Source organism: Kryptolebias marmoratus, linkage group LG2, assembly GCF_001649575.2.
Source record: "Kryptolebias marmoratus isolate JLee-2015 linkage group LG2, ASM164957v2, whole genome shotgun sequence".
Classification (NCBI taxonomy): domain Eukaryota; kingdom Metazoa; phylum Chordata; class Actinopteri; order Cyprinodontiformes; family Rivulidae; genus Kryptolebias; species Kryptolebias marmoratus.
In genome coordinates, this window is record NC_051431.1 from 23,043,915 (window position 1) to 23,071,067 (window position 27,153).

Sequence of the window (27,153 nt, forward strand, 5' to 3'; positions counted from 1 at the left end):
ACCATTTCCCTCTAGAATAGAAAACAGCGGCTGATACAGGATCAACTCTGCTGTGTGTCTCCGTGTTAAGTGTTTAGGTTGGACTTACACACATGTATAATGCATAAACTGTCTGCTATTTTTTGTGCCTGTATATTAAAACCAGAGCACTAGTAGTTGGATAAAGTCACTCAGTGCCAACAATAGAACATAAGAAGTGAATAAAATGGATCATCTGACTTTTACAATTTGATGTTTTGCTGCAAAGCTTCTACAATTCTAATGGTGCTGGCACCCAAAACAAATCTGTAATACAAACATCCTCAGGTGTGTTGTGGTTCACTCTGTGTTGTGACTTTTATCATCCTCCTAACTGCTGTCACTGCTGCTGACTTCTTGTTTTATTCACTGAGACAATAATGAGGCATTTTGACAACAAAAAAAGCTGTAAATTTTAAATGAAGTAGAACAGCTCAATGTGTAAAATTAAACACAGATGACATGATTATTTGACAGTCATGGCAGAAAAAACGGAAGCATGAACCCTTGTTGTTAAGTGAGCATGTAAATTTATCTTTGAGCAAATTTCAGTTTCAGATCTGAGTTTCTGTAAACACCAGTTGTGAATACATCTTTCAAAACAATGATTGAGAGACTTTTTCAGTAATTTGCACATGCAATGAGATGTTACTGAGTTGTGTTCTCTGTGCTACTTACATTTTACCATGTTGAGCAAGCATGCAAGTCTGAGGGAAGCTGTTTTGCTCAAAGACGATTGAGGTTAAGGACTGCAATTGCACAAATTTGACTTCATGATCAAACGCATTAAAGACAACGTCTTCCAGACACGTTTACTGATGTTAAAATGAGCACACTGCAAGCTTTTTAAAACACATGTAAAAATTTAACAAGTTTGGGAACATAAAAATAAACCAAAAAACGCATTTTATTGTATTTTGTTCAAAAAATAAGTTGCAACAACAGATACCATAAAGTTATAAATAAAAAAAAACTGACAAAAACTCATAATTAGAATAAATTAGAAAATGTCCAACTCTTTAGATAGAAATGTTTTTATTGATAAATGTTTGAATGTTATCTAAATGTATCATCATAGTTAAACCATTTATTGTTGTCTGTAGAAGATAGGAAATGAGCAGAGAAAACAACCTTGTGTTAAGTTTTTTGTTTGTAAAAATGATGCTTGTTTTCACAAAACCTATCTGCAGAATAGAAGTGTTCTTTCCTTCACACAGTTATATGCCCCTTTTCCACTGGCTCTAAAGGTCCTGGCTCCACTTTACTCGGCCTGCTTTGCGCGCGTTTCCGCCAGCATTTTTTTTAGGCCGGTCCCTGCTTTTTTTGGTCCCTGCTTTGGAGTAAGGCCAGTGGGCCAACCCTGCTTTCGTTAATGATGCAAGCTTAGCTCCTGTTCACTCATTGGTTGTGGGTGTGGTCAGATTGAAGCGTAAGAAGATCGAAGAATACAATTGTATTAAAAGTTTTATAGTAATAGGACTATAAACAACAGCGTTCTTCCTGAAGTCTCAGGAGAATCCCCATAAGTTAAAAAACTGCAACAACACAGGGCCAAAGTTGTCCATAGCTCTTCATAAGTTTGGGCTTGTGGTTTTGAAGCACACCCCCCCGGTGGAAACGCGATGCATTTTTACAGAGATCCGAGTAGAGTAGAGTACAGCGGGGCTGCTCAAGTAAAACCAGTGGAAAAGGGGGAATAAATTTTTGCTTTGAGTAATGGACTGAAAAAAAAAAGGTTAAACTCACACATGCAAAAAAAGAAAGCAAATACTCATGTCTCAATCTTTCATTTATTTTGCTTAACTTTGGGAAATCATCTAAAACTCCATTTCAGAATTCCATTGGACTAGATTAGGCTTCTAAATCCTCTCCATTAGAGAGAAGATGGTGTGAAATCTCCCCACAGAATCACATCTGACACTGTGAATGTAATTTTAATAAGTCAGTCACTGCCTGAGTCTGTCCTCCTTAACTTCTCATGACCTCTTTTTCTTTTGCAATCCTTTATGTATCTTTCTCTTTAAATGCAAAACCAGTTCAGAGGTATCCTGTTGTACTAGACATCACATTAAACTGTCTACATACTGAGTAATTTTAACCTACATTGTTTCATTCCTGCAGTCTGACAGAACAAGAGTTTCTGTTTTGGCCACTGGCTCCATATAATTTGTGTGGCAACCTGTGAGTCCAGGATTGAACGCTAAAGGCAGTCTTTTATCTTAAACAGATTACCTGTCCATCATAGAGCATTGGAAATTGTATTGCTTTAATGTTTAGTATTGTCATTTAAAATAACACATAAATCTATGGACTTATGTTTGTTTTTTCCTGATGTATTTCTGTATTTTTCTTGGTATGACTACCCCCCCCCTTTTTAAGAAGGTAGAACCATAAGGTGTGTAACAATTACAGGGAAATCACACACCTCAGCCTTCCTGGTAAGGTCTAAGTTTTTCCAAAGAGTCTACATGTGTTTTGTGGTCTTGGGTAAAAAATTTGACTGTGTTCCCGAGGCACCCTGTGGGGGGGTTACCTCAGTCTAGGGGTGGCCAGGACATAATATGAAGGTGTTTCATCTTCTGCACAACTCAAGTAACCACAGAGATAGGATTATGATTTTGAGAAAAAGTGTTATTTATTTAGAGGTGTTTGTGTCATTTCAAATGTGAAGTTTAGCAACTTCAGGGTGAGCCAAGTCTAAAAAAACAAACAAAACAAAAGTTAACCTAATATTTAGTTCACTTACATGTGTACAATAATATTTCTAAACAAAAGACAATAGCTTACCTTCCTGGACTAACAAAAACAGAAGAAAAAGACCTTAACATAAATGGCAGCTCACCCCTACAATCTCACAAAACTTTTGACAAGTAACTAGTTGGCTGACATGGCACAGTGGGTCAGGTGTGGCCTGTTGAGATGCACAAAGGAATGGAGCCAATGCCATCTCTTCTGCAACTCCTATAATGCAGCACTGTCTCATCATCATTGTTCAGTTCAACTGAAATTCTGGACCAATCACGGCTGCATTGGATACTTGGATACTGATAAACACACACATACACACAGAAAAACCTTACTACAGCAGTCATAACAGGGGTGCTCCATGAGTATTGAATTGGGGGTCTGCTGCAATGGGCCATTAAATCTCTATACAAACAGTGAAAGTCTGGTTTGCATTGCCAGCAGTAACTAAGGGGTCTGGTCCTGTGGATGCAGATCCTGTTTGTGGTGTTGTGTTGTGATATCCAGCTCTCACTGTAATGGTTTACAGCTGAGTATGAAGCAGCTGGGATGAAGATCAGCACTTCCAAATCTGAGGTCATGGTCATCAGTTTAAAAAGGGTGTACTGCCCTCTCTGGGTTAAGAGTGAGGTTCTTCCTGAAATGGAAGAGTTTAGGTATCTCAGGGTTTTGTTCATGAATAAGGGGAGATTGGAATGCAAGATCAACAGACAGATCTGTGGAACTTCGCAGTATTTCACACTTTTTTCTGTTCATTATGATGAAACAAGAGCTGATCTACAAGGCAAAACTCTGTTTACTGGTCGATCTGCATGTCTCACCCTTAACGGGGACCTATTATGCGTCCTTGAACAAGTTAGGATAGGTCTCTGGGCTATACAAAATATCTTTATTACATTTAATACACAAAATCATTCTCAGATATTAAGATTTCACCTGATCAGTTCTACCTGTTTTGAGCTCATTCCAGAACTAGCGGTTTTAGGGCTACGTCACTGTTATGCAAATAAGCTGCTGTTAGACTCCCCCCAACTCAGTGTCCCGTCTCAAAACATAACAATTCACTGAAGGATTAAACGCTGCAGATCTGAAGCCCATTTATATTGTTATTAAATCAAACTCTGAGGATTCTAACTTTGGGACAGGGGCACTTAGCAGTTCCAAAACCAACATTTGTCGAGTTGGACACTGGCAATCAGTGGGTTTTAACCTTGACTGGTAGCGGCTCGGGACACCGGCAATCAGCAGGTTCAAACCCAAAAAGTGTCCGGACAGCTGCCTGGTAAAGATCAGCTTTATTTTATTTTTTTCAACTTTTCTTCTCTTTTATTAATATAGTTCTAATGTTAGTTTAGAAAAACCTGCCGTGACTTTACCAGAGATGTGTTTCTGGGACAGGTGAGCTGTACAAACTACAACTTTCTTTGGCACTATTGGGAGGACATTGCCATCAAAAATAAAATGAAGCCACGCAGCTCTGTTCTCCGTGACTGGGAGAACATGCACATGTTCTATATTGCAGCCAACAACAGAACAATTTCCTTTTCCAGCAGACATTGTGAAGCGGTAAAACCGACAGAACAAACGTGATGGTCTCCCTGTAATGAAGTGAGTGGAGCTCGACTTGGATTGCTAGGTGAGGGGCTGGGCTTGGCTTGGAGTTGCTAGGTAACAAGGATTGTTACACAACAATCCTGAGGTTTTTGAAACAGGTGGCTTTGCAGACATCAGAAAACATTCAAGAAATGGCTGGGTGTTTTTTTTTTAGTTTGTTTTTTTTGCACTTGGACTGTTTCTAAAAGCAGTAGATACCCAAATGGAAGTACAAAAACATGCAAAAAGTGAATATTGCATAAAAGGTTCCCTTTAAAGACAGGGTGCTGGACCCAGGACACACTGGGGTGCCTATGTCTCTTGGTTTGCCAGGAAATCCTCACAAAGAGCTGGAAGAGGTGGCTTTGAAAAGAGATGTCTGGGCCTCCTTACTCAAGCTGCTGCCCTGGAACAAGGTTGGATGATTGGCTAGTTGGACGGATGACTTTTCTAACCTTCTTTACTGGGAATCTAACATCACCATCACCATATAACTAATATACTATAAATGGGGCAAGCCTGTCAGGCAGACAACATGAGCTGTACTGTTGCTTTACACTTAAACTCACACTCATGTTCTACAAAACTATCAAGCTTAGCCTACCATTTTGGACAGTTTATTTAAGCTGCAAAACTCCTTGCCTCTCTCTGGATAACCCTCCTACTACTATTGCTTCTGCACTTCTGTTACTGTTGCTGCTGCCATACTACTGACCGCCTGGTTAGACTGCTGCTGCTTGAGCCTTTTCAGTCCATCCATCACCCCAGCATCAGCCCGTGGGCTTTGAGGTTGATGACTCCTTCATTGCTCCAAGGCGTTTTTCTCTTGTGGAACCAGCTCACAGTGTGGGTTAGGAAGCAGTTTCAGAATGTGTCTTGCTAGTTTCAGAATGGGCTTCTTTTTTTTTTTTTTGCTTTATCCTTTGTATTAATATACTTAATTAAAATGTTTTTATTTATTTATTTATTTGTTTTTACAAAGTGCTACAATCAGATGGTAGCTGTCAGTGATGAATAGACTCTATAAACAGTCAATGTTTTGTTGTTCACATTATAACTCACATGGCAATAATGCATAAACTATATATTTTCCAACTGGCTTATCCAAAGATATGTTTAGAGAAATAAACTATTATTAGAAATAAACAATATATTTTTTAATCATCACATCCTGGATATAATCAAAACCAGAAACAGGAACCAGAGCAGGTCTAAGCTGCTGAGCTAAACAGAATGTTCTGTCAGCCAAGAACTAACAGGCCTGGCACCCAGCCAAGCTGAAATGGGCAGGTCCAAACCAGTGCAGAGTAATGAAACCTTCAGCAAGTTCTGTCACTTCCTGCTTTAGCTAAATGTCCTGCTTCTTTTAGTATGGCCAACAGGAAAATAAGTGCTGCATAGGCAGTCATGTTGAGTTAAAGTACATATCTATTTTATTTCCATTACAGCTGCTGCTAATTTTTTATTACCATGAAAAGTTTGTGGGTAGATTAAATTTCAAGAATGCCATTTTCAGTGCTCTTCTAATGATTGCCCACCGTCAAAAGCAAAAGGCTTAAAGGTTTTCGCCCATATTTCTGTGTGTGTGTTGGTTTGCATGTTTATTTGTCTGTACTACTAGCAAAATGTCTTATGAATCTATGAACAAACTTCAAGGAAACTTTCAGAAAGTAATCATTGGATGACCATCTACAACTAATTAATTTTTGGAGTTAATCAGATTCAAGATAACCCTCCCACCAAAGTAATCTCAGCAAACAGAAACATGATTATATATCATAGGGTTTTACAGATATTGAGCTAAAATGTAGTGTGGTAGTACCCATGACTGATCCCAAACTTGTAATGTGAGCGTTAACTGCTGGCATAAGATCTTTGATTAAAACCTTGCCATTTACCTTTTGAATCAGCTTTGTCAGTTGGCAAAATATCTCATGAACTATGGAACCCATTTTAATGAAAATTTTAGAATGTAACCTTTGGTTGTATAACTACAACTGATTCATCTTTGGAACTAACCCAATTCAAGATGACTGTCACAGCCAACTGATATTAGAAAACACACAAAAAGGCCATAGCTTAGCCAATGTTACAGATACTGGGTTAAAATTTGGTGTGGTAGTAGCTAAGCATGATTCACCACACAGACTCCAAGATCTATCTTGCAAGATCAAACAAGATTTCAGAATGTTGCATTAGATGACATATAGTGCTATTTTATAGGTTTGACCAAAAAAAGCTAAAACTGTCATTTCTCAAAATAAGATGAACTTAGTGTAAAACTCTGTCTTGAAAGGTGGCAGGCAATATGTAGTTGTTTAAGGAATGATAGGCCCTTTTTTTCAGGATTTACCCATGGTGTGTATGAGTTTTAATCTCCAGAGATATGCAGTCTTGAATATGTACTTGTCTGATGGCTGTACTAGGGTTTAACTCAGTAGTGCCCAATCCTCGTTCTGGAGGGCCACTATCCTACATGTTTTAGATGTTTCCATGCTCTTCAGTAGGTCTTTAAGTTCTGCCGAAGCCTGTTAATCACTCATTCATTCAAGTCAGGTGTGTCAAAGCACAGAAACATCTTAACCATGCAAGATAGTGGCCCTCCAGGACCATGACTGGACACCACTGCTTAAGCTGAATATTCTCTGTTTATTTACAAAGTCATTCTCATTTTTAGAGCTTATCCCTGTTTGAGGTCACTACACTCCTAACTTCAAGCTATATTTGCACAATGTAATGTAAAAACAGCCTTTTAAACACCAAACCCACTTATTTTACTTTTAATGCACAAGTGTCTGACTTAAAGCTATTCCCATTTCTCATATTTTTGTACACTTGTATACTTGATGTATAATGTTGATCCCTTTTTTCTGCAATGATTGCTTTCTTATTGGAACAGTTCAATAAAGTTAAAAACAATTTTTTTTACCTTAGGTATTTTAGTGTCATAATAAGGTTGTTTTTCTCGTTTCTGTGTCTATCTTTTTTATTTCTGTGAGACACAGACTAAAAATTGTATAGGCCTTGTTTCACAAGTGCTTCCTAATGTTTTGATGGAAAGATGTGCCACTGAGGGCACATTCAGGGCAAATGGGAAAACAAAGTTTCCTACTTCTGGCACAGAAATAAATGACATCTAGGAAGAAGTACAGTTGCTTTGTATTAAGTGCTGCTAGGACTGCTTAGAACACAATGTTCTGCTTGGAAAATCCTGCATCACTGAAGACCAATTACACAATCACACACACTCGCTCCCCATAGCAGCATCCTCCCATAACAAAGCACCAGTGCACCTTGCAAAAAACTAGGTAGGAATGATTCAAACAACTCAGAAAAACAGGTATCTAAATTGTTTATCTGACCACTTAACCCCACAGATACCAAACACAATGGATCAGTGCACACCTAATCCAGAGTCCCAACTCTAAAGTTAATGGGATTTATTGCTAATGTCAGTGTATCAGACACCGAATGGTCAGAATGATTTTAGTGACAATAGTGTTACTCGCTTTTACGTTTTTATGTTACTGTTGTGTGTAAGAACCCTGTTAGTGAAACAGATTGCAGACCGTTCACCTGATTCATGATATTCATTTGGAAAGGCAAGCACCAAAGCTTTCAAATTTATTGTCGTTGTTGTATGTTCAGGTCTCATCAATAAAACCTATGGCTGATATATCATCTATCCATCCATTTTCTTTACCCGCTTCTCCATTCCAGGTCACGGGGAGCTGGTGCCTATCTCCAGCAGTCACTGTGCAGGAGGCAGGGAACACCCTGGACAGGTCGCAAGTCCATCACAGGGACACATAGAGACAAACAACCATTCACACCTAGGGACTTACTTACTGATTAACCTAACATGCACGTTTTTGGTCTGTGGGAGGAAACCAAAGTAAACACACAAATACACAGAGAGAACATGCAATTTCCACCCAGAAAGGCCCCAGGTTGGAAGCGAGCCTGCAACCTTTTTGCTGGGAGATGACTGCTCTAACCACTATGCCACTGTCCACTCAACTGATATTTCGATAAATTTAAAATAAGTCCTCTAAGACAAAATGTATATCAGAACAGTAGCAGTGATGTTTCTGGATAGTTTTAGTTTTGCTGTTCCAACCCTGCTACACAGTCACTTGCTGATTTACAGTTTGTGTTTTTTTTTTATTTGACAATGTCTGACAATCAATCTTATCTGTTGATTTTTATAATACATATATATAATAAAAAATATATATGTATATACATAGTTATAGAAAAACATCTTATTTCATTCACTTTAAAACACTTAGCTGCTGTTTTTTTTTTTTTTTTTTAAGTTGATTGCTTACAGTTTATGAGATTTTCAGACCATTTAATTTAACCACTAATTTAGCTGCTTTTTTTTTTTTTTTTTTTTTTGCTGGAAATTATGTTCAATTTGTACCATTCAATATGATTCAATTTAAAATGCTACATTAGTATTTAAATAAATTACTTAAGGCCTAGGTATTATTTATTCAGCTTTGTTTTACTTATTTGTTATTGCCTGCAGATGGACCTGAAAAGTGTTGTAAATTTTTTTCTTACTCTGCCTCTGCAGAGAGCTTTTGTATAAAAGCCTCCACAGCTGCTTCTTTCAATACAGGCTGTGCTCAATAGGCTTTACCTACAGCAGCCTCACTCACAGTGAAAGGTATTTATAAAGAGAAAGGAAGTTCTGCCCATTGATTCACTGCTTTGTCTTTGAGCTTCCTACACGATCATAGTAAAGGAGATTGAGTAGTTTCTCAGTTCTTTGTCCTTTTCCTGTTTTTTGTTCTTAGAGTAGAGCCAATGAAAACCTTGCAGGAATAGGAAAAAAAAAACAAACAATGATTTTCTAAGTTTTTTTAACTGAAGTCCTCTTTGCTGTTGTGCATACTAAAGTCTTCCTTAAACAGTACATTTTATATGCAGGGAAAAAGTGTATACCTTTAAAGATGTAAGAATGTAGTAACTGCTGCAATTAGGTTTTCCTGCAGTTAAGTTAAAAAAAGAAAATGCTGTTTATGGGAACAGCTTAGAAGTGAGCAGACAGAAGAGACGAGATCAATTTGTTGACCTCAGGGTCAAATTCGGAATTGATTTCCTTCAGTCCATTTTCCAAAGTGAGAACTCTGTGAAGCAGTAAATCAGTTCCTTGAGTACAATGGGAAGAACAACTGGCACCAGGACGAAGGCTGGTTGAACAGTGAGAGCCATGTTCCTCCCTAGTGAACACAATTTCTATTAAAACTCTCTCAAACAGCTCCACAGATGGTCCTTGTTAAAATGGCTTAAAACATAACAGCATGTTAAACAAGTGTTGTATAAATATTTCAGTATAGGAGACAAACTTTCAGACATGCAGCATTTTTAGTATTTACACCAGCCTTACTCCGGCAGGTATATTTATGAAGTACAAGTCATGAACTTCACCACATCAGCGCATTCATTTTAAGCTGTGTGGGCAGCTTCTTCTATCTGAAAAGTTTAGTGAAAGGACTTAAAAAAAAGAATGGCTCACTTTGTAACAGCATGTTTTAAAATGCCTGGCTTTTAAAACCCTCTAGTTTTTAGTGCCAGTAGTATGAAAGGTCATTTTTCAGAGTGTACAGTTTATCATTCATTATTGCACCTTGGAAATAGTTTTTTGTGATTTAGGCCACAATTCCATAAGTTTTAAGGTGTAGAACACCATGTACAAGCTGGGTGTCTAAAGATAAAGGAAGCAACATCATTTAGGTTATAAAAATAAGCAGTCAAAAATCTTTTGGGCTTTCTCTGTAAATAAACTAATGTGTTGTTCAGTTTAATTTAGTTTAGTTTAGTTTTTTTGTTTATTTGTTTTGTTTGCTTGTTTTTATCATTTGCTGGTAAATTATTAAATTAGATTAAGAAATTGAGGTTATATATATATATATATATATATATATATATATATATATATATATATATATATATATATATATATATATATTTATATTTAGTTTGTTTCTTAAAAGAAATTCTTATTTATTCTGTGCTGTTTTTATGTGTGACATTGTGAAATACAGACAACATATTTTCCCACTTGTATTTAAAACTATATGTTGCAAACAGAAGTGCCTCTTTACTTATATTTATTCTCCTTTTGTGTTTTCTAGGTAAGGAAGGAGTCTTTCATCCTCTGCCTTCTGTATGTGAGCCTGAGTGATGTCTGTGATGTGAGTGTGTGTGCGTGAGTGTGTGTTTGCTGATTCAAGTCCCTGTCTGCCAGCGGGGTAACACCATCACTGAGCTGAAAAGAGAAAGTAAGATTACACCACACACTTTCTCTCAGGCTCCTATTCACACACACACACACACACAGCTTTCTGATGCTGCTTCCTGTCTATTCATCTCTCTAACAAGACTTCAGTTCTGATGATTTATATTTGATTTCTGCTTCAGTTCTTCAGTTCCTGTCATTCCAAGTCATTTCTAATTAAACCAACAGTTTGCTACTAAAGCTCATGAATTATATTTGTGTTAAAAAGCTTGTTCAAAAAGAAATCCTTGCTACATGCCCCATGAACAGTGCAGAACATGCAGATGAAGAACCACCCGTGCTCTTATAGGGATTTAAAACTTTCAGACAAGCTTTAAGGTACTCAGTTTGGTTTGGGTTCATTCAAACTTGGAAATATTCAGGATAACATTTATAGTTCTGTGTTCTCTGGGCAGATTTATGTAGAAAAAAACCATCATTTTAAACAAATGGTTGACGCATATAGATGAACAGTCATCACAGGCACTCCAGCTGTAGAAAAATGTAGTGTACAGTATAACAATGAAGACATTCAAACTAAAAGCTCAATATACACCAGAATTTCTTGCACAAGTTTTTAAAATGTTTAAAATTAATCTTTTTTTTCCACATCAGCTGCACTTGTTCATACAGTGTCCTGTGTTCAGGACTCAGTGATAGTCACTGATACTCATCTACAGTTGTGATCTGCTTCACCGGAGGGGGGCTCTCTGAGGGCCAACCACTTGCTGTGATGTCATAGAGCGTGCTGTGATGCACTGAGTGTTTCCATCTGTCATTTTGTCACTTCACTCCTTGGTGCAGGCGCAGGTGGTCCATAAGAGCAGGTGGGGCACAACCCCACCTAAAAAACAAAACACAAAACAAACAACAACAACAAAAAAATCATTAACCCAAAAGTAATTCCTCCTAATAAAAATGTAAACTACTTAATTACTTAGCTTGCTCTATATTGTTTGTTCTGTGTATTTTTGAACTATTTTGACCTTCTTTAATGGAATTGAAAATGGTCTTGGTGATTCGTTCTTAGTTTAGTACTTATCTGCAGTTATGGGACAGCACAGGTTACCACCTGCATTCATCAGTAAATTTATTGTATCACCCTGTCGGCAGTGATCAGAACTGCAGGCAGCTCCAACAATGTTTTATTGGAGCAGAAATAAGTCTGCCCTAAGTAAATATTGTGCTGGTTTTAGCTTATTGATACCATCAACTCTGTAGCTTATGTGATCTTATTTCGGTAAAAGCAGGAATGGTATTTAGCATTGAACCTGCCATGATTAACAGTAAAGAATCTCTGTTTAAAAAATTCATTTGTGAGACAAAGCCGTTATATAGATAGAGCTGTTGCCTCACAGCGAGAAAGTCACAGGTTCATGGAGTTTGCATGTTCTCCCCGTGTACATGTGGGTTTTCTTCGGATCCTCGTCACACTGACCAAAAACATGTATGATAGGTTCATAGAAAATCCCTAGGTGTGAGTGAGAGTGTGAATGGTGGTCCGTCTCGTTTATCTCTACGTGGCCCTGTGATGGACCTGTGTACTCAGCCTCTCACACAGTGACTGATGAAGATGGACACCAGCTGCTGACCCAGAAAGGAAAAGCAGATAAAAAAATATGGATGGATGGATGGGTGGAATTTAGAAAATAAATTATTAGTCAGTAGATTGGAGCAGACAGATTGGACATGAACAAAACTCACAGAAAACTAAAGACAGAAAGGAGATAGACATTTTCTCCAACATGGTAGGCCTATTTTTTTGTATCTATCTGCAAATAATTAAGACTTTAACTAATTATGTGGTCTCTGAATAAATAATTTGCAGCTTTAAAGCAAAAGGGGTAAATATATGTGACCAATGCTGGCAAAATGAGTTGGCATGAGCACAGGCTGCAGTGCAGAAAAGTAAAAAATATTTAGTTTGACATAGTTGGGATTTGCATAAAAAACTTTTCATTAGGACACAATTTAAAATAAAATAATATGTATGGCTTTAAAAATAATACTTTAAATTCTGATCCTTTTTAATTTCCTCTTAAACTGACCATTTTTCTCTGCCAGCTGCCACAAGGCTGAGACATCACGTCGGGTAATGTTTGATTTAACTGTGAAGCTTGGGGATGTAAAGTTAACTTTTTAAACCCCTTTTGGCTCAAAATTTTAACTTATTTGGTTTAATCTGACTCTCCTATTTAACTTTTATGCTGATTCAACACCTCATGTTAATATGTTAGTACTAATTTCAAACAATCAGTAATTTTTCATAACCTGCCATAACTTGTGATATATTTGGTTGTTCAATAAACTGTGCAAAACTTTATTCAGTTGTGCGCGTGTGTTTTGATATAATTATAATATTTCTCCGAAGTAAAGAACTCGTGGTTTAGGGTAACTTAATTTTTTAAGACTGATAAGGATATAAATCCTAGGTTTATATAAAAATTTTCCCTCTGTCTGAGGGTGGTGTTCCCTGTTAAAATCTTATGAACTGTTAACGATTCATAACGTTTCCATCATATTTTATGTACCCTCCTACATTTATTTGTTTTAATTTATTTTCACCAGTTTCCTCATTTCCACAATACTGTGTGTCAGAGCCCTATGATAGTCTGCACCTTTTTCTGCCATTGTTTAAATATTCCTTCAAGCCTCAAGAGATAATATGGTTCTTATTCAAAGCAGCTGAAGTGATAATATCATTAGTTTACGGTTGGTGATCATGGTGGGTGGGGGATAAAGTTGTGCATCTTCAGCAGGGGGCCATTTCAACTCGCTGCAGGGTTATCTCTGTCTCTGAAGATGACTGCTGAGCCTGAGCTGAATGACTCTCTACTCCATAATAAATTCTGTCTGCAGCACTTTTTTTCCCACCATCCTCAGGTCTGTTAAATCACACCAGGAGCTGCTCTTGGGCATTTTTAAGTTTGGGCTTCGAAATGCAGATGGAAATCTGTCAGGTGGTCCATATATTTGACTCTTTAATCTTAAAACTAAGACTGAAAGAGAATTAAAATGAAATGATCTCAATCTCAAAAGCTTATTAAATAAAATCTTAGTTTTATGTTCTTTCATAAGCATTTCTTTATTACTGATAGTCTGTCTTGTATCAAACATCATCAAAGATGAAAAGAGTTCAGCAAACAGATTTTACTTCCTAATAGGAAACTGTAGCTTAATGATCTGTCTATCTATCTATCTATCTATCTATCTATCTATCTATCTATCTATCTATCTATCTATCTATCTATCTATCTATCTATCTATCTATCTGTCTATCTGTCTATCTGTCTGTCTGTCTGTCTGTCTATCTATCTATCTATCTATCTACCTATACATCTCAGTTTAGAAGCACCTTAGTTTGAACTCTACACTCTCTGCTTTTTGGAATTAATAAAGCTCCTCAGATGACAAGCAAAACATATTCAACTACAGAATAGAAGTCCACTTATTTTATTTAACCTTTTGTATACATTATACTGATTTATTTGCTTATGGTTTTATTTTGGAGCTCTACTGATTAGATCAACATGATTTAGACATAAATATGTCCTTCTTAACTTCTAGGTAGTTTTGATGGGAAAAGGCAGATGCCCACATGAGCCTGGTAAATGTCTACAGCCAAATTACTTAAAGTCAAAATTATGTGTTATTGAGGTCATGTGTGAAGTAAAATAGGCTATTACCTTGAAAGAGCCACACCAGCAGGTTATGTGCTGAAGACAATTGCTAATGTTTGTTTTTTTGTTTGTTTGTTTGTTTTCCCTTCCCTTTGGGCTGCTTTTAAATTGTTTGATGACAGTCAGAATTTCCTCACAGATAAATCTGATAAGAAGGCATAAAGATTAACTATATACTGTATATTCAGTAGTCCCTATAATCTATGTAAATCCTACACTAAACAAAATAAACTGTTTCTAACAATTACATTGTAATTGTTAAGGTTAACTACATCTCACAAAGACAATCAAACTGTTGTATCATTTTCATGTAGAATATGAATTCTCTCAAATCCATGTGTCTAACCCATTTACCCAACCCAGGTAACCAAGTTGTTAAAAACTTGTCTGTGCTCCTACATGTAACCCTTTTGTTACCTGCGACAAGGTACTTTTGGTTGTGTCACTTGGTTTGTTTGTCTGTCTTTTAACAAGATCATGAAGAACTAATGAACAGATTTAGATGAAAATTTCAGGAAACGTTTTCAGGTTGGACAAGATGTGCAGCAGGTTAAGCTTGTTAAAGACGGAAATGGTAATGTTGTAACAGGTGAGGAGAGGGTGATGGGAAGATGGAAGGAGTACTTTGAGGAGCTGATGAATGAAGAGAATGAAAGAGAAAGAAGAGTAGATGTCATAGAAACTGTAGCCCAGGAAGTGGAAAAGATTAGTGAGGATAAAGTTCAGAAAGCTTTGAAGAGGATAAATGGGAAGGCAGTTGAACCTGATGACATACCAGTGGAGGTATGGAAATGTCTAGGGGAGATGGCAGTGAGGTTTTGACTCGATTATTCAATGACATTTTAAGAGTGAGAATATGCCTGAGGAATGGAAGAGAAGTATGCTGGTATATTTTTTAAGAATAAGGGTGGTGTACAGAGTTGTAGCAACTTCAGGGGATCTCAGTGGATAAGTCATAAGATGAACATCTGAGAGAGTGTTGTGAAAGCTAGACTTAGACAAGTGGTGACTATTTGTGAGCAGCAGTATGGTTTTATGCCAAGAAAGAGGACCACAGATGCCATCTTTACCTTGAGGAGGCTGATGGGGGAGTACAGGGAGGGTCAGAAAGAACTTCATTGTTTCTTTGTGGAATTAGAAAAAGCATACGACATGATGCTGAGGGAGGGGCTGTGGGGTTGTATGACGAAATCTGGAGTTGCAGAGAAGTATCTTAGACTGGTACAGGACATGTATGACGACAGCAGGACAATAGTGAGTTGGGACTGCACCAAGGATATGTTCTGAGCCCCTTCTTGTTTGCTCTGGTGATGGACAGACTAACAGATGAGGTCAGGCAAGAATCCCTATGGACTATGACATTTGCAGATGAAATTGTGAACTGTGGTGAGAACAGGGAAAAGGTGGAAGAGAATTTGGTGAGGTGGAAGTATGCAACTGAAAGATGAGGAATGAAAGTCAGCTGTAGCAAGACAGAGTACATGTGTGTGAATGAGAGAGAGGCAGGTGGAACAGTGAGGCTACAAGGAGCAGAGGTCACAAAGGTGCAGGACTTCAAGTACTTAGGGTTGGCTGTGCAGGAAAACAAGGAGGATTTGTCACAGAAGGATGACAGCAAAGGTCAAAGGGAAGGTTTACAAGACAGTGGTGAAAGCAGCTATGTTGCATAGCTTGAAAACAGTGGTACTGACAAAAAGACAGGAGACAGAGCTGCAAGTGGCAGAGCTGAAGATGTTGAGGTTCTCCTTGGGAGTGACAAGGATGGACATGATTAGGAATGAGGACATGAGCGGTACAGCACTGGTTGAATGACTGGGAGATAAAGTTAGAGAGGCCAGACTGAGATGGTTTGGACATGTGCAGAGGAGGGACAGTGGGTATATTGGTAGATGGATGTTAGAGGTGCAGCTGCTAGGAAAAAGACAAAGAAGAAGGCCAAAGATGAGGTATGTGGATGCAGTTGGAGAGGACTTTTTTTTTCCTTTTGTTTTTGCATTTCCCCAAAATATATCCAACAAAAAATCAAACTCATTAAGAAAACATTTAGGAATCAGCACTAGAGCTGAGACCTGAACAATAATGCCTTTTCCCTTTTGAAGTCAATATGCTCCTAGAAAGAGACTGGGTACAATTTAGTTACCTGTCCTGATCCAGAAGGTTTTAACATCTTTCTCTGTCAGGATCTGTGGATTTTAGTTGTTTTATGGTAGATTATTTGTGTTTAGTGTTTTTGAGTTTATTTCTCTTGTTTGTTCTTTGTGATGATTAGTTTCTGTATTTCCCTTGTTTTAAGTTTCTTTCTTGAGCTTCTCTGTCTTTTCCAGAAATCCTCAGTACTTTTCCAATGTTAGCCTTCACTTCCCAGGTCTGCCCCGCCCATTTACACCTGTTCCCTGTTGACATTTAGCCAAATGTCTACATTTACCTCATCAGCCCAGCCTTCTCAAGCTCATTTTCCCAGTCCATCTGCAGTTTGGCACTTGTTCATGCCCTGCTTTGGTCTTCATTTTGCCTCTTACTGTTATTTGTGCATTTCCTAAAATGTCATCCCTTTGTTTTCTTTTGTTTATTTCAATAATAAATCTCTAAGTTTAACTCAAGTTCATCTCGTTGGTCTGCATTTCTGAGGCCCATCTCTCCTTCTTACAATGACATCCTCACTGCTTTCCTATTTGTTGGCTGTTATTGGTCAAATGAAATTGTGATGTAGTAGGTAAAATCATTGTAGCAGTGACAGAAACCTCAGGGACAAGATAGAAGATAATTTTTGCACATTTCTGCCATTAAAGTGAAAGCTGTTTTTTTTATAATGGGCAGTAATAAAATATACACACGTCTACACAGAGGTGATAAGCTGCAGGTTTAACACCTACTGAAAATGTTTGGTCAGTAAAGTGGAAGATTGTCTCTCACACTAACACTTCAGATAGCTGGTGTGAAACTTTACTATAGAAATTGTGACATGCACTGTTATCATTTGTTTCCTAAAATATCCTTTACATATCCTAGGACAAATTCATTTAGAACTGCTTTCTCACTGTAAAGGTTGGTTGTCTTTAATTTAGCTGAAAGTCACTCAAAAACAAAACAAAACAAAAACAAACAAACAAAAAAGCCTGGAATCAAAAACCTTTCTTTCATGTGTAACATGCCCATAAATGGGTTTATTGATTCTTCAAACATTTTGGGTTTTACACAAACTTATCTTCCTCTCTAATTCTTCCCAGGAGTACTTTCATTGTTGACTTTGTTCCCTCATGTCATGACAGTTTTGGATGGATTTGTTTTATTTCTCACAATGGCTGGCAACTCTGCTGAAAAACAGGAGTGGGCTAAGAATAAATAATGAAAAAACAAACAAAAAAAATGGGATAAAGATGAGGTGAGTGAGCATTTTCAGTACTTCCTCAGGTTGCATCAATGACAGATTAAAAAAGAAAAGCTTTTCTGCAGATGGCTGTAAATTTGTTTTCAATGCAGCACAGCACTGTCTTAATACTAATTACTACTCACATGTGTAATGGGTCAAATGCATAAGGCAAATTTCATTTTTGTATATACACATACACTGATGACAGCCTTAAACATTTTGTATTTATTAAGTTTGGTAAGACATGCTCTTTATTCTGTTTGGTGCAGCCTAACATTTCTCCCCAAAATTACTAAATTAAATAACAATAAATTGATAGTTGATTGGTGAACTGAAGTAAACACTGGATCAAAGGATAAAAACAGATTCTCAGGGGAATATTTGTCTGACTGAGCAGATTGCAACTGATTAACCTGAATATACATTTGCATCACATCTTCATATTTTCTGATACAACATAAGGAAATATGTAAGAGAAAGCATCAACAAAACTTTTTACATGTATTTTACAGATTAGCAAATAAAAACTAAGGTTGTAAATATTACTTTTCCACTTGGTAGAGAAGACAAAAGAGTATTATTGAATTCAGCCAACTTCCCAGTAGCTCAGTTTGTTCTGAAATCTACTAAATTTACAATGAATACTTTTATATTTCAGTAGTTTCCAGCAGGATTGTCCTGTAGGACCTCATTCATTTTGAGAGGCAGCAAAAAGAGTACTTAGATAAAACACATGAGATGGAGATGTGGACTGCTGTACTTTCCCATATTTTATTTTTTGCTTCAGCTAAAAACAACTGGATTCAAGTATGGTTTTATTTCATATACCAAATAAAGAAATACCCAAAACTCTGTTGGACAGTGAGATTGAATTTGTATAGGATTATAATTTATTTACAAATTAGATCAAACTGATGCTCAATCTTTATGTATAAACTTAGGTCTGCCTGAGTGAGACAGATTTGTAGACCTAAACCTTCTTTTAGAAAATAAAGTTTATTTTATGCTGAATTTAAATAAAAAATAAAGAAATCCATCTGGATAAAGTGTCAAATTATTAACCATTTATCATCTCAAGCTGGTTTCTGAAACCAGTCATCATGCCACTGATCCAGTGATTTCAACTGAAAAAAAAGTCCTCATTTTTATCATTTAACCCATACAATATGCATTTTATCAACTAAATTACATATGCACATGCTAAACCAAGGATTTTGTACATATGCAATGACTAGGAGTGTATTGTACGCCTAAATCATGATTTGGTACATAGAAGGGTCACGGTTCGTTTGAAAAAAATAAACAAATGCCAAAGAGTACATTTTTTTCTGTCTGTGTTAAATAACATAATAATAATAATAATTTAAATAACTGAATAAACATACTAATTGGTTGCCATGTTGCTTACATGACAGAATGTCCTGCCATACCTACAGATCTCATCTCTCTCTCTCTCCCTCGTGCAACTGTCCATGGTCGGTGGCACCACAGAGCCTTTTAACACACAGCTGATTTGAACTGAACAAGCAGGTATTTACTTCTGCAAGTTATTCTGAGCCACCCATGCTTTGTTTGGTGTAATACTTCCTTTGCTTCTTTTCTCTCTTGGCTGTTGGCAAGATGCAGGTAAATAAAACATGTACCCTCTCTGGGAGCGGTGATCACCTGTGCATGTTGGATTTGTCGTCAGCGGTATGAATACAGTACATGTACCGTTACACCTCTAGTAATGACTAACTGCAGATGTTGGCAACATAAAAACTTTATTATTTTTTGTAGATTTTTTTTAAACTCTGACATAGTTGGTCATTGTACTCTCCAGCTTGTGTTTGCCAAGCCCAGGTTAAAAGGTTAAAGAGAAGCCTTTTAGAGCATCTATACAGAAGTCAAAGCTTGCCAGCAACCAAATGAATCAATAAAGTTTGTTGATTTAACCCACTTTACTAAATGAGTCCCCTCCTACTGATGGGCATCATTATTAGAGTAGTTCAGAGCTTATGTGTAACTGATGCATGGGCCATAAAATTTACTTGTGATTTTCAGCTTACATATTTTATTTCAATACTTTACTGAATTCTGTCTAATACATTGAAGTCTCATTGATAAAAAAGGCTTACTTAGTCTGCTAAAGTATAAGGTTCAAAAGGTGAAATACTAAAATTTTAAAATGTATAGTTTTTTTTATTGAACAGTAAACACCATCAAAAATAAATCTGACCAAAAAAAAACAAAAAACTTCATAATGTTTCATTTGAACAAGTGCTATGTTATGACAGTGCCAGATCCTTGTTTCTACAACAATGGTTTAATATCAACTGATTTTCAAAAACCCTTTTGTAGTTTTTGTCATAGATGCTTTTGTTTATTCATGAACAGTAGTCCAATTCTGTGATGAATTTTAAGTTTTTAAGATGTTTGGTTGTTCTTTTATGTTCTGTTACAGGGTTTATTTTTTCAAGATTTGTCATAAAACATAACGTGTTACCCCCTTATGTTTGGAGTTATAAATTAATTTGGGACACATCAAATTTGACCCTTATTTTATTTTATTTTTTGAACTTGAATCTATTCTTTAAATTTACATGTATATGTGTTCTCATTTGTTTCCATTTGAGGAGGGGGCTTATTTGTGCCTGAGGTGGAGCTGTAACAAAGATTCAGTGCTTGATTGGATTACAAACATGATTTTAAAGTGGAGCTTTAATTAGACAAGGACACTTTTCTCATCTGTTTCATTTCTCCCTTTTATGATGGTCCGTCTTCTTAACAGTCCATTTATGAACCACCATCCTCATCCCCATCTTCCTATTTCTCTTTTGACATTGTGTTGATGGCATTGTCATCTTGAATGTGCAATTGATTTTGTGTATGGCATAAAATGGATTTAGTGCTTATATTTCTCAAACTACTTGAATATATGTTTTCATGTAAAGGTCCTGGTTGATTTATTTGTCAAACATTTATTTTTAGCAGCTGGTCAGATTCATCCACATGTCAGTAAAGGCTCTGGCAGTTCTTTTTTTTTATTGCATTTTGTGGTCATTGGTGACATGTACCATGGTGTTCTTGTTGCTCTGGAGCAACTTAACAATACACACTAGGATTTTTATGCTTTAACATTGAGCTTTTTTTTGGGACAATTTTATACTGCTGTCAGCATTTTGCTTCAGTGAGCTCTTAAACTTATGTGATTATACAGCAAGTTTTAAGTGATCACAGGAACTCTGAGGAGAATTCAACGTGGTCTTGTTACTAAGTTTATTATGTCACTGCTCTAAACTGTGCAGATGTCCAACCTCTGAGATTCCCAATGTTATTCTTACTACATGAACAAAAATAGTAATAAGGTCTCAAACAGGAAAAGTAGTGGTAGGATGACTCAATGGATTTCCATGTTGGAGAATCATGGTTTACCCTTGAATGTAATCTATTTAAACATTTATTTTTATTGTTTTGTGCAGATTCCCATTTTAATTTATTTCCAAGTTCAGAAAAAAAATAAATCTTCTTTATAGCATGTTTTTCCTGAATTTAGGTAAAGTAGGGACCTAAACAACTTGGTAAGAATTAGTGGTTGCTGAAGTGTGCAATGATGTTTAAATTTTTTTGACACAACAGAACAAAGAGTTACTAAATTGTTCCTTGACAATATGAGACATGCTGGGAATAAAACTAATTTAGAGTCTTGGAATTTAACTGATAAATCTAGGAAATGACAAAATCAACCACATCCTGTTCTTTTCTCTCTTCCTGTCACTGTGTCTTCCTGTCATTTACAGTAAATGATTGTCATTCAAATGTTGCACTGAATAATTTCAAAGACCAGGATTGTGGGAGTAAGAATTCTCCATCATACACATTTCCCTCCTTCCTCTCAGAACTCAGCATACATATTTATGACATATTTGAATGTGATTTGAAATGACAAAATATCATTTGGAAAGGTGAAAGGGAGAAATAGCAGGAGGTTAGGAATGGGAAACAGCACAGGCGAAATAATCAAACAAACCATTGATATGAATCATATAGAGGGTGAGATCTTGAGACACGAGAGGCACAAATAAAAGATCAGATGAGTGCTGGTCATACTTTGTCCTCTGAGAAAAGAAGAAATGGAATCTCAGATGAGATCGTTGCCACAATTTAAGAATCTCTATCGCAATGTTGTGGCACGTCTGCTGTTTGCAGTAATTAAACTGATACAACACAGAATAACTGTTGGTTCTTATAAAAGATGTTATCCTCTTTACTCTGAATGTTGTCACACGAACAAAAGAAACTGATGCATATAAAACAACTGATGAAAAAAGGAGAAAAACGGTCGGTAAATGAGGCATGGCATGGAAAATCTCACAGGAACAGAGAAGAAAGAATGAGATTAGGTGCTTGTAGAAATGGAAGAGCTGCATTTAAAGAGAGAAACTACATGGGAAATAAAAAAATGTGATGGAGACGGGCGCTGAGGGAGTGAGGTAAAGATGGCAAATCTCAAGAGGAGAAAATGTGAGATGAGAGGGCTGTGTGTGGTCTCGGTTTGCTGTAGTCTGTGTGGATCTGATTGACAACACAAGTTGATTCTCTGCTTGCAGGTGAAAGGGCTGCCTTGATGTCTCCCAGAGGGAAACACCTGACATTTCAGGAACAAGAATTAGTCTTTTTTAGGGAGAATGGCCTAAACTTTTCAGAGTTATGATTCCAAAAAACTATCTCCTCTCTGTCTAAAAATAATTAGCAGAGGATTTCTTCCCCACTGTGGACACACTACAGTTTTCAGTGGCAGTGATTTTTATTTATTTATTTTTTGTGTGTGTGTGTGTGCCTGCTCAAAAACGATGGCGAGGGTGTGAGTGGGCAAAAACAAAAGCCAATATGTTTTTAGTTTGCTTTTAATGTAAATGTGGCCATGACTATGTTTTAGTTTAATATTCCTCTTTTGCACATTAAGGCACTTTTTAAGCTTTGAAGAAGCTACTCTAAACACAACATGACTGACTTGAAAAAGTTGTTTAAAATAGGGTTTTAATTATCAGTCAGTAAGTGTTTTGATGTTATTGTACAATACTGACCAAGGAAAGGAAAAAAAAAAAAAAACATCATAAACAAACAGCTCGAATAAAGAGGAACAAAATAAACTGACCTCACTATCTAAAAACTTTAGCACACTGTTGAAAATATTAAAGCATGTAGAGAAATCTTAAAACATTAGAACTGTGATCAACCCATAAAAAACTTATTTCCCTTTTGGGAAACAAGACAGACAATTCAGAAGCCAATTCACCATTTCAGAATGAACAGGAAGGATATTTTGTTGCTTTAGTTTTGTTTCTGCTGCTTCTGAAAATAGTTGGGAAGCAGAAGTTAAACCAGATAATCTGTCAGCTGAAGCGTGATGGCAGCTGAAAGGGTTGTGGGTGTTGAAGGTGTAAAAGCTGTTCAACTGTCAACTGAAGAGCAGAAGCTGAAAACAGAATGTTTGCAGAGTTATTTCTTTTCTTTTTCATTGGACTCGAAAGTCATCAGTTTTATCATTATAGTTGTAATATTTGATTGGTAAAATATCACAAATTAGACATTAACCAACGATAACACTATGACCAACAACCTAATATTTGGTAAGTTATTCATTGTGTTATGGCCTCCAGTAGACCTCCGTAGGGCTATTGTGGTGTCTGACACCAACACATTAGTAGATAAGCTTGCAAAATATAACTTAAGTCAACCCAATTCAAAATGACTGCCACAGCCAATCAACCTTAGCAAAAAAATTGGGTTATAATAAGCTAAGATTTGGTGTGGTAGTAGCTGAGAGTCACCTTGAAGACATATTCCAAGCAATAACAGATTGTGGAAGATTTTTATTTAAACAAAGGTACAGACAATGTGCATTCCTTTAAAGATCACTACTTTTTTTTTACTGGTTTTAAAAGGTACATTGTTGTGAGGTTTTGGGTTTTTCTTAGTGTCTTTCTTGAGTTTTGTTATCTTGTTTTCCTTTTTGTACTTCCTGTCTCCAGTGTTTTTCCACTCTTCCTCAGTCTTCACCCGATTTTGCTGCCATGCCCACTTCCACCTGACAGTAATGAGTTTCACGCACCTGTGATCACTTATCTCGTTATCCCCAGTGTTTTAAAACCTGGTCACTTTCTCCACCACTCTGCCGGTTCATTGTTTGTTTGTTCGTTTGTCTATGTTTCCTCGGTGCCTTGCCCTGCCATGCCATATTGGATTTTTGTTATATTTTATTTTGCTGCCATGTCAGTTTTTGTTTTGGTTCATTTCTTAGCTTAATAAATCAGTTTGTTTTAAAAGGATAAGTCTGCACTCTGGGCTCGCCTCCTTCCCCACCCAGCCTGACAATTTTGTGATGCCATGATTCAGCCATCAAGCCAACTCAGTTGGTAAAGATTCTGAAATTTTACACATTCCTGAATTTTCATTATCCAGCTCATAAGAATCAGGACAGAAGTTTAATTTGCAGCCCTAAAAAACCCACTATTCACCACGTTTTTATTTTATTTTATTTGTTTAAATATAAAAGTGATAATTATTTTTTACTTCACTTGTCAGTAGTTGTAATGTCAGCCGTTTGTTCTGTGCTAAACGTTTTAACATTTTTCATCATCTGAACAAAAAACTTATTTGCCCAAAATGCTGAATTCCTGAAATGAACTTATTTCTTTTAAAAATAAATTTAACTATAGATTTTGATTTCTGAATAAAACATTTTTTCCCCTAAAAAAGTATCTGCATCTTGTGTTCTTTGCATAATAATATAAATTAGTATTTGTGAATGAAACTCTGCCTTTATTCCAGTTTTTATGCTAAATAAAGGAACTGGTAGTTTTTGTATTGCTTTGTATCGTTTTAAGAAGAAAACAATGAAGTCAGAATAAAAAAAGGGCTTGAAAGACTGAAGCATATAAAGAGAAAGTAACATAAGAGATAGTAGTGGAAATTGATTTCGAACAAGTGCCTTCATCCTACAAATGGTTGGTGTGTGAAGAGAAAATGATCTGCCTGAATAAGAAGTGTGATGTTAATGTGATTTGGACCTGATAAAAGGATGCCAGAGGGAAGGTAGATGGAAACAATGGGTTGAGAAAAGGGAGATAAAGCGTGATCAAAGCAATTGAGAGTAGAGACAAAAAACAATGTAGAAAACAGGACTGAACAAAGAAGAGGAGACAAATGTTGAGAGAAAATATAAGTGGGATGTGAAGAGGAACAAAACCATTGCACTTTAAATTAACACCACATGAATGTATCTTTTTTTATTATTATTGAAACATCTAATTCATCAGTGGGTTTATAAACTAAAGGGAAGGCAGACAAAAGTTCTGAATTATGTCCCATTTATTCTAGTAGTAAGTCAAACAAGTTGGGCAAAGGAGCTTTTCTCAGTCTGATTTCATCCATTTTTTTTATTTTAGCTGGCACCATTTAGAAGTTTTGAAGATGTGACCAAACAGTATGGGATGCTCTTTAAGATAGAATTCAGAGTGAACTTGCATACACACCTATAAAACTTAGCTCTGTCCCATACCACACACCACACCATACCAACAAAAACCAGGGAAACACAGACTTTAATTATACTCATGCACTTTATTAAGCACCACACATAAAAGAATTACAACAGCAGGTGGCCCCTGTGGCCGATGGCATCACCCAAAAGGGGAAGGGGTGGTCCAAACAGGAGAATCCTGTAAAAGAAAAGAAAAGCAAACATAAACCCAAAATGGGGGCAGACAAATCAGGCAAAATCCAGCCTGAATAACAGAGCCGGGCGGAGAAGTCAGCTCAGCTCCGAGCGAGCTCCAACTCCACTAGCCTGCCTCCTCACCAATAGGAGCACAGCTCTTATATAACCCGGAAACCAGGAAACGCAGGGTCCAAGCAGATCCTGGATGACGCCACTTTTCACATACCTTGACAAAAAACACATCACTCGATGTAAAGTGGAGGGGGCATCACAATACCATACCATACCATAGAAGTCACAAGATAAAAACTAATTATAAACTTAATAATTAAACACAAAGTAAAACAACCCTAAAACAAAACTAGCAAATAAATAAGGAGTTAAGTTTTATAGGTGTGTATGCAAGCTAATTCTGAATTATGTCTAAGATGACCCACCACAAAAAGAATGACTCTGACTGAAAAAGCCGTTTCTTCAATCCACAGAAACCACATCCCTCCACCCCCCACCCCATTTTCTAACCTCCCAATATGTTTAATGACAGTCAAGTAGTTTTGTTTTTGTTTCTTCTATGTAACCCTGCAAAAGAACAGTCAAACAAGCAAAACAATCTCTTAACCTCCTTTTCAGTGGTTAAACGTCACTTAAAGAGTGAAGTTATTTTCAAGGATATTTTCTTAGATTTGTTTTGCACCTTTTTGACCCTACATTAGTCAGGATTCACACATTACGGTATGTGTAAAACATATACTCTAAATACTTTAAGTATTTATTAAACACACATTAATATCAACTTTTTAAACAGGAGCTTAGGTGAAACTATTCCATTTATTGTGTTGCATGTCAACTGTAGAATTAAATTTAAACCAATGAGGTAAAAGGAAGAAAAAATATATTAAAAAATTATTTGATATTCTTCTGAATCTTTAAATAAAGGTTTTTATTTTGGTGTTTTTTGTTTTGTTTCATTTTTTTTAAGTTGGTTATAAAATGCAGGTCACCCTCTGATGTTAAAGCAAGTGGTGAATAAACATTGGACTAAAATCCACTTTAAAAGTTTGTGTCTATTTGTGTTTAGAATGTGTAAAACATCACATTTGTCTTGTCCCATTTCACAGGTCCATCTCTCTTCCACTGCCAATTTTATTTTGGGACGTGGTACCTCTTATATCCTGAGCTGACAGTGACAGACTGAGTGTGCTATGTATAGCTCACTGCTAACTTTGAGCATCAGTAAATTAATGAAAATTTTCTTCAAACTCTTCTACTGCAGATTACTGATAAGTTGCCACACAGAAGTATTCAAGTTTTAGGAGCAGAGGCCTCCGAACATCATGTGTGATACATGGACAGAGACAAGCTCTTTATCTACACTGTACTAGTTTTATTAAAACATCAATCAGTCAAGATTTTTTTTATTTTTTTTCATAGGGGAACTTTGGAAAATACACATTATCTCAGCATGGTAATTCCACAGATTTAATTTGTGCACTAAAAACAAAGTTAAAAAATGATTATATGTATAACATTTTCTTCCTTTGTTGTTTTTGAATTGTGTCCATCTTTTTCTGACATTTTAAATCTGTGGGTGAATCACTGATCAATCAGTATCTACGTGGGAGGAGGAGGCATCGTGACATGGTGGCTGTGGTTTTAAATGAAGGTGGAGAGCAGCGGTGAAGGGAATCATGCATCAAGTTATTGTCTTTGCCAAGCAGAAAGAAAAACTTTTTGCAGTCGGGGTGTATAAAGTCCT